Source organism: Hipposideros armiger, unplaced genomic scaffold (assembly GCF_001890085.2).
Source record: "Hipposideros armiger isolate ML-2016 unplaced genomic scaffold, ASM189008v1 scaffold_677, whole genome shotgun sequence".
Classification (NCBI taxonomy): domain Eukaryota; kingdom Metazoa; phylum Chordata; class Mammalia; order Chiroptera; family Hipposideridae; genus Hipposideros; species Hipposideros armiger.
Genome location: NW_017732027.1, coordinates 926,969 through 936,027, shown reverse-complemented (window position 1 = coordinate 936,027; position 9,059 = coordinate 926,969).

Genomic DNA, 9,059 nt, shown 5'->3' with positions numbered 1-9,059 from the left:
GTTTATTTTTTATTTTTGTCAGATCCCTCCCTCCCATCCTTGGCTTTGGACAGAATTTGCTGATGTCCTTTGCTGGTGTCTCCCTGGCCCTGTGCTGGTTGGATTTTGGCGCGGGGGGTCGCAGAAGTTCAGGACACATCACAGGGCAGACCCAGCCCCTCCTAGGATGACATCCTTGTCCCCATGCCCCTCAGGAAGGAGGCAGGATGAGCTGTTTTACAGACGAGAGGCAGAGGGGAGAAGGCGCCGAAAGGGGCTCCCCAGTGGGAGTGCAGACTGTAGCCCCACTGGGTGCACGGTCCAGGGGGTGCTGTGGCCGGGCTTCCCGGTGGAGGCGGCCAGCACAGAGGCCCCACTGGCTCGGATGCAAATCAGCTCAACAGTAATCGAGGTGCCTCACACCTTGTCATCAGCCCGAGATGGTGGCTGATCCCTTTGTGCAGAAGGGCCAGGCTGTTAGTGGCTGAGGGCTGGCCGAGCATGGGCGGCTGCAGGCACACGTAAGCTCAGTGCCTGTCTGAACACCGTTATCACTGCGAGCAAACAGACAAAACGTGCCTAAAAATTAAGGAAAGAAGGACTGCTTGGTGAAGTGGCAAATCAGGCTGTCCCTGCATGGCCTGACTCGAGTGGACCCTGTGATGTGGTGGGGCGGAAGCCCTGTGGGGTGGGTCTGAGAGAGAGAGAGAGAGAGAGAGAGAGAGAGAGAGAGAGAGAAGGAGACAGAAGTGGGGGGCCCACCCAGGACGGTTCCAGAGAGCAGAGATGTGGGAGCTGGAGGTCGGGCTGGTCAGATGGCAGCTGTTGTCACGCTGGGCAGCGTTTCTGTGGCCTGTGTGATGGGGGACAGCCCAGCAGAGAGGGAGCCATTCTGGAGAGGGGACGCCTGCAGAAGCTGGGGCTGCTGAAGCAGTAGGCCACGCTGTCTGCGGGGGGCAGATGCAGGGAGGGGACCGAAGCAGCCGCCAGCTGCCCCCGAGCTCACAGGGCCTGCACCTGAATCACGGCCCCACCCCTACCAGGGGCAGGCTACTTTGGTTCTCTGCGCCTCAGTGTCCTCATTTGTCAAATGCTGACGTGAGGGTCGTAGGAGCGAGCAGGCCCTTGGCTCCTTGCCTGGCACAGAGCTCCCCGCTTGGCGAATCTGGGTGGGGACAGAGGGGACTCTCCAAGGCCCCAGTGGACTCAGAAGGGATAGGCGATGGCAAGGGCCTCTCTCCCCACCAGCTCAGGGTACCGTGGGCAGGAACATTGCTCTTCTCCTTCCGTCGTGTTGGGGTGGGCCCTCTGCACCACAGGAGAACCACACACACCTCTGAGAACTGTAAGGCGTGAGCGGAGGGCCCTGTGCCGGCCCCGACTGCCCTGCTCTGCCTCAGGGCCTCTGCACGACCCGCATCTGTCGGGAGGGCTCCTCCTTTAGATCCTGAGCCTCCGCCTGTCCCCTTCAGTTTCATCATGACCTGAGACCTTTTCGCTCTGAGTTTGTGGGCCCCGCTGCAGTGTGCTGGGGCCCAGTGGGGACGATCACAGCCCGCCCATCCGAGGCCCCTGGGCAGTCCTTACTTCAGGTCTCCCTTCACCGGCAGCTCCTGATCCGAGGTGGGGTAACCTGATCTGTCCACTTTCTGATCACATTTAGCAAATGACTTGTATTGACCTCTGCCTGGTGCTGGAGCTGGGGGAGGGGCTTCATGGGGGCAATTATAGGATTTCCATCACCCTTGGTGAGGCCTCCGGGGTCGGGGGGCTTCAGGGGCTGCTGACTCCCTCGCCTTGCTCAGAATGGAGGCAGCGGCTGAGCCCCTCCTGGATGTCAGCTCACAAGTGGGGACAGTCACAAGCTGCCCTGACACCTGGCATGCGCGTCACCGGAGTTCCTGATTAAGGTCCTTGAAGGGGAGTGGAAGGGCTGTGCTTGGCAATGGCCCTGGGGTCTGGGGAAAATCACCGGCTCACCACCCCCACTTGTAACAACGGTGTCAGGGGCAGACGCACAGGCAAGGGCAGTGGCCCCACACTGGGCCCCTGGCGCCCTCAGCATGCTCGGCCCCCAGAGCCCAGGGCCCAGCAGGGTCCTGGCAGAGCGAGGGTCTCTGAGCTACAGACCAGCCGGGTAGGCCGTTAGCACAGGTCGTCTGGACCTGCTCTGGGAGTCCTGCCTCGCCCCATGGGCAGTCGTCCCTGGCTGCCTGAGGTCACTCAGCTGTGGAGCAGCAGGGCTGGGGCCCAACACCAGCCTGGCACATAGTAGGCACTCAATAAGCTGCACCTGCCGTCCACAGTGGGCCACAGGAAGGCACCAGGAAATAAATACTCCATCGTCTCTCTCGTGCCACCCACCCTCCTCCTGAGGCGCCCTTCGTTGGCTGCACCCAGCCAGGAGCCAGAGGGCAGGCCTCTCAGTGCTGCCCAGGCAAGCCTCCCGGGCCCAGAGCCGGCTGGGGAAAAGGCGGAGAGGAGCTCGCAGGGGCTCAGGGGGCCCGTGGGCACTAATGTGTGGGTGACGGCTCACAGGGCTCTTGGAAATGGAATGGGATCATCTGTGAGAAGCTCTGAGCCATCAGCTTGGACTGGGGAAGACGTACCATGTGGCGGGGGCTGTGACGAGAGAGGAGCCGGGATTCGGGGTGCAGAGCCTCAGGGCAGGGTCAGCCTCTGGAGGAGTGGTGTTGAGCGGGGAGGGGGTGCTTTTCCCAGGCAGGTCCCAGCTCGGGCAAAATCACAGAGGTGTGAACAGGTAGAACCAGCCCCCCCAGGGCCTGGAAACGACGAAAGTTGCCCAGACCAGCTCTGCTGGCTGCAAGGAACCCTGGCAGTCCTCACTGCCCAAGGGGGCGACACAGGCTGAGGGCGCACCACCAGCAGCAGGTGCCACAGCCCAGCCCCACCCAGCCTCCCTATCCTCCTGTGACCGGGAGAATCAGAGAACACAGGGCAGGGCCCTCAAATGGGAAACTGAGGCTCGAGGGGCGGAGCGATGGTCCGAAGCCACAGGCACTGTGTTAGGCTTGCACCATGCCAGGTCACTTCCCCAGATGAGCCCACCGAGACCCGCTGTTCCTTTTGCCGTGGGAGCTACTGTCTCCATGTTACAGAGAAGAGTGAGGGAACTATGGCCATGACCTTGCCGAGCTCCCACGGCTGGGATACGGGGTGCTGGGATGGACCTGCTGTCTGGGCTGCATGTTACAGGCTGGCTCCAGGACCCACTGTGAGCACTTCCACCCTGTGAGGCGCTCTGGTTGGCTGGGGCAGGGGCCAGGGTCCTGGGGGGATCTGGGTAGAATCCCAGGGGCTCTGAGCCTTGAAAGAGCGGGGTCCATGTGGTCTGGCCACCTCCCATGTTTCAGCATGGGCCTGGCATCAGAGGTAGCCACTCACGGTGCAGGCGGGGACGTTGCACCCAGGGGGGCTTTGTGTGGCCACAGCCTCTGCTGGGTGGCCATGGCTGGTGGAGGCCTCCTGGAACCTTTTCCTGCACATGGAGGGGGTGGGAGGGCTTTTGAAGCCCCTACAGGAGTGGAGGGAGCAGAGGGTGGGGGGGTTCCCCAAAGACCCCGCAGAAGTGCTTCCACTCTGAGGCTGCAGAGGATGGAGGCAGAGAGGCACCTCTAGAGGCTTTGCCTGAAAAATGGTCACAAAGTGCTCTGCTTCCCCCGAGGACGCGGAGTGGGGGCGTGGGGCGCAGGGAGGTGGGAGAGCCCCCAGCAGGCTTGCTCTCAGTGTTGGCTTTGGGCTTCACAGTGGATCCCAGTGCTTGTCAGGAGAGGCTGGCTTCATGTGAGCTCAGCTCCCAAATGAGCGGCTGCTCCTCGAGGTGGATCTCTCCTCATCCATCCGAGTCGCAGCTCTGCTCCTGGCCCCTAATGGGGGCCCTGACATTTGCCAAAAGGAGTGTGGGGGGCGGGGAGGTAGGAGGGAAGGCAGGAGGGAGGCAAGGGGGGAGGGGAATGCACGAATAAATGAATAAACGGAGCAGNCTCTCACCCCAACCCCCGCTGGGGCCGTAGCAGCCAAGGCCCATGAGTTTGACGGCAGTTCCTCCATGAAGCCCTCCCGGCTGCACCTGAACCTGCACAGCGCGTGTGGCTCCCCTCTCAGGACCCCCGGCCCCTGGCCACTCCGACCTCCCCTCCTCTTACTCTTCTCTGCTCCAGTTCCGTCTTCCCCAACTGGCCCCTCCCAAGGCCAGAGTGACCTTTCTAAAGGTCAGATTCAACCTCATTCCTCTTCTGCCTTCTGGATAAAGTCCACTCTCTGTGGGGCACTTAGGCTGGCACCGGTGTGGCCACTGCTAACCTCGCGGCCTCACCCCTTATCACCCTCTAGTGCCTGCCTGCTGTCGCCACACTGCACTTAGACACATCCCAGGACACACAGGGGACCTCGACTCAGCGTGCCAGTCGCTGCCCCCATCACAATATAAAAGCTAGGATGAGGCCCCACGGGGGGTGGGCCCCTGGGCGAGCTGCTCTCTGTCCCCAGGCTCCTCTGTCGTCCCCGCCCTGGCCGTTCTGGGAGCCTTCGCCGCATCCCTGGCACACGACCTGGCCCCAGCGGTTGCACCTCCGGCCTGGATTCCTGTCCACACCCTTCTTGTCCTCTGTGGAGCCAGGGCCTGGCCACACACAGGTGCAGAGCCCAGGATGGGCTGCAGATGGACAGAGGGAAGGCGGGGAAGGAGGCAGGGGACAGAGAGACGGGCAATGAGGGGCACGGGAGCAGGGCAGCACGTCCTGAGGCCCAGAAGCGCTAGGAGAGCCTCGGGCCCCCAAGGGGCATGGGGTTGGGGGCCGCTCTGTGTTGGGAACTCGGGGCTCTTGGGCTATGTCCAGCTCAGAACCAGGCCCTGTGACCGCGGGCTGCCCCTGCCCCGTGCGACCCCAGCCTCCCGTTCCCCCGCAGGGCCAGGGCTCCTGCCCCTTCTCAGTGTCAAGTCCACTAACCTCCCTGTCTAGGGCCTGTCACGGCTGCCGTGGGCAACACGCCCTGGACGGCATCCCCTCAGCTCCCACTCAGCCAGGCTGGGAGTCCCGAGTCAGCTCTGCTGCCAGGTTGCTCCTTGCATTTTGGCCAAACATATAAATAAATGAATGAAATAATGCATCAAAGCAGCAGGTGTCCGTTTCCTTCCGTCTCTTGATGGGACCACCCCACTTCTCAGAGGCCAGGTGTCCCAGTCTTTGCTGAGGGCAGTGGGGACCATGGGGAGAAGGGGGCAACATGGGGAGCAGGCGCCGTGTCTGACCCGCGGGGCTCAGCTGGGCCACCTCTCCCTCCACTGGCTGGCTTTTGCTGCACCTGCTGTGTGTCCATCACAGGTGGATGAGGGGGTGCCGGGGGGGCTGGCTTCCAGCGCCCTCAGTGGGGACTGGAGTGCTGTCTTCAATCAGAGCAGGACCCCTCCTCACCGCATCTCCTTTTGGGCCTCAGTCTCCCTCTGCATCCAGGGCCCGTGAGGCCATTTCTGCGGCCGTCCTTGCTGGGCTCGTCTGACCAGCCCTGAGTCCAGCCTCCCCGTCGGCAGCGAAGTGAGCTCGAACATGTTCGACACTGAATAATTAATTTTCATTCTGCAATAAAAACACTATCTATTGATTTATAACCCCTCCCGGCAATAAAGCTTTTCGATGGAAACCTGACTCTTAATTATTGTCCCCGGGCCCGCCAGGAGGCGTGTCAGCTGCCCCGGGAGCTGCCCCAACTGTTCCCGCGAGTCTCAGGGCCTTGGGGCCGGCTGCTGTCCTGGCCACCCCACTCTGTCCTTCCCTGTGACTGAGTCCGTCATAGCCTATGCCGTCCCCTCGGCGAATGTCCCTCTGGGCCACCCTGGCCTGGCCCGGGCAAGAAGCAGGTCTGCGAGGCGAATGCCACGCCTGGGAGGGCTCCGCGGGATCAGGGAGAGCCGTTGTCATTCCTGGGGTGGCAAGGAGGGTAAGGCTCAGGGCGGAAGGGGTGACTGCCAGCCCAGGTGGGGTCTGGCTTCCTAGGCAGTCAGCTGACTCCTCGTCCGTGGCAAAAGACGGTGGGTACAGAGGAGGCGGAGGTGGCTGTGGTGGTCACCTCCGGGTTTGGCCCTGGAGCACCTGTTCATGGCACATTGTGCACCTGTGTCCCTCCTGAGCATGGCCTCTGGGCTGGAGCCTGAGTCGAGGTCTTCAACCTTGAGGGGTCCCAGTTCTCCGCCCACCGCCTGCTGGGAGGCAGCTGCATTTGGTCCTCAGGTTCCTTCCCTCCAGCCCAGCAGGTGTGGAGGTTGACAAGCTCATCTAAGGGTACCACCTGGCATTGTCGTCCTCTAAGTGTTTGCAGAATGACACGGGGAATAAACAACACTCGGGAAAGTTAGCAGAGAGGTAAGGAGACTTGTCGAAACCTTGCCTGTGGATGAGCTGCTCGGTGGAGGCCTGGCCCCGCCTTCCTCTCCTGCCAGCTGGGATGTGCCCGGTGTCTGAGCCTCTAGCCTGGTCTGGATGGAGCCCAGGTCCTCACACGCTTGGAGGCGAGGGCTGACCCCGGGAGCAGCGGGGTCGAGGTCACTGTGTCATTACTCTCCTCTGTGAATCTCTGCCTCCCACACATGGTTCTGTGTGTAGGTTATGCTATTTCACAATAAAACACAACAAGATGGCAGCCAAGGGGAAGAGGGACTGACAATGCACACGTGGGGACATGGTTTATTTTTTATTTTTGTCAGATCCCTCCCTCCCATCCTTGGCTTTGGACAGAATTTGCTGATGTCCTTTGCTGGTGTCTCCCTGGCCCTGTGCTGGTTGGATTTTGGCGCGGGGGGTCGCAGAAGTTCAGGACACATCACAGGGCAGCCCCAGCCCCTCCTAGGATGACATCCTTGTCCCCATGCCCCTCAGGAAGGAGGCAGGATGAGCTGTTTTACAGACGAGAGGCAGAGGGGAGAAGGTGCCGAAAGGGGCTCCCCAGTGGGAGTGCAGACTGTAGCCCCACTGGGTGCACGGTCCAGGGGGTGCTGTGGCCGGGCTTCCTGGTGGAGGCGGCCAGCACAAAGGCCCCACTGGCTCGGATGCAAATCATCTCAACAGTAATTGAGGTGCCTCACACCTTGTCATCAGCCCGAGATGGTGGCTGATCCCTTTGTGCAGAAGGGCCAGGCTGTTAGTGGCTGAGGGCTGGCCGAGCATGGGCGGCTGCAGGCACACGTAAGCTCAGTGCCTGTCTGAACACCGTTATCACTGCGAGCAAACAGACAAAACGTGCCTAAAAATTAAGGAAAGAAGGACTGCTTGGTGAAGTGGCAAATCAGGCTGTCCCTGCATGGCCTGACTCGAGTGGACCCTGTGATGTGGTGGGGCGGAAGCCCTGTGGGGTGGGTCTGAGAGAGAGAGAGAGAGAGAGAGAGAGAGAGAGAGAGAGAGAAGGAGACAGAAGTGGGGGGCCCACCCAGGACGGTTCCAGAGAGCAGAGATGTGGGAGCTGGAGGTCGGGCTGGTCAGATGGCAGCTGTTGTCACGCTGGGCAGCGTTTCTGTGGCCTGTGTGATGGGGGACAGCCCAGCAGAGAGGGAGCCATTCTGGAGAGGGGACGCCTGCAGAAGCTGGGGCTGCTGAAGCAGTAGGCCACGCTGTCTGCGGGGGGCAGATGCAGGGAGGGGACCGAAGCAGCCGCCAGCTGCCCCCGAGCTCACAGGGCCTGCACCTGAATCACGGCCCCACCGCTACCAGGGGCAGGCTACTTTGGTTCTCTGCGCCTCAGTGTCCTCATTTGTCAAATGCTGACGTGAGGGTCGTAGGAGCGAGCAGGCCCTTGGCTCCTTGCCTGGCACAGAGCTCCCCGCTTGGCGAATCTGGGTGGGGACAGAGGGGACTCTCCAAGGCCCCAGTGGACTCAGAAGGGATAGGCGATGGCAAGGGCCTCTCTCCCCACCAGCTCAGGGTACCGTGGGCAGGAACATTGCTCTTCTCCTTCCGTCGTGTTGGGGTGGGCCCTCTGCACCACAGGAGAACCACACACACCTCTGAGAACTGTAAGGCGTGAGCGGAGGGCCCTGTGCCGGCCCCGACTGCCCTGCTCTGCCTCAGGGCCTNGCCGTATTGACCAGGCCACGGAGACCGCAGCCGGCTTGGATGTCACTCTGCAGCCCAGGAACTGGGGGTTTATGGATTTCAGTGTTTTATAGGTTTGGGCTTTTTTCAAAAAAAAGTGACCTCTGTATTTCCCCCCAGATCAATATACTCTTTTTAGTTGAGCGTGATCACCAATATTCCATCAGCGCATCTCTGGGGATGTTTGTAAATATCAGTGTTGGAAATGTTAATATCTGATGGTAACGGGGCCTCAGTGACACGGACAGTGGCCCAGCGACCCTCGGCCGCTCCCCCGGCTCCAGGCACGAGCAACGCCCACAGACCTGCCCTCTGCACACGTTCCCTTCTCCTTTGGACAAAGTTTTAAGTCTCGAGTTTTAAGTCAGGCCAACAGGTACCCGGGTCACCGTGGACTGCCGACTGGGCGCATCCGCCCTCCCTCCCAGCTCAGGGCACTCTACCGTTTGCACAGCCATCCTGGGAGGGAGGGACCGTGGGGCTGTGACCCTGTTTTGAAGAGGAGGAAACTGAGGCTCCGGACGCCGCGCCACATGGACGAGGCCGCGTGCGAGTCCAGCCCGGCGCCCACACCAACGCCGACAGCGAGTGACTCCCTTGCAAGACTTTCTTCTCCCTCAGTGCGTCCTTGTGGGCAGGCAGGGGGAGGGGCTGTGAAGTTCGGAGGGGAGAAGCTCTGGGCCTTGTGCACACGCACGTGCCCTGGCGGGGGCGGGGGACAAACCCAGCCTCGCCGCCCCACCTCCCCTGCCCGCCATGGCCCACCAAGCCTGGCCTCTCCCCTTCTCTCACCCCAACCCCCGCTGGGGCCGTAGCAGCCAAGGCCCATGAGTTTGACGGCAGTTCCTCCATGAAGCCCTCCCGGCTGCACCTGAACCTGCACAGCGCGTGTGGCTCCCCTCTCAGGACCCCCGGCCCCTGGCCACTCCGACCTCCCCTCCTCTTACTCTTCTCTGCTCCAGTTCCGTCTTCCCCAAC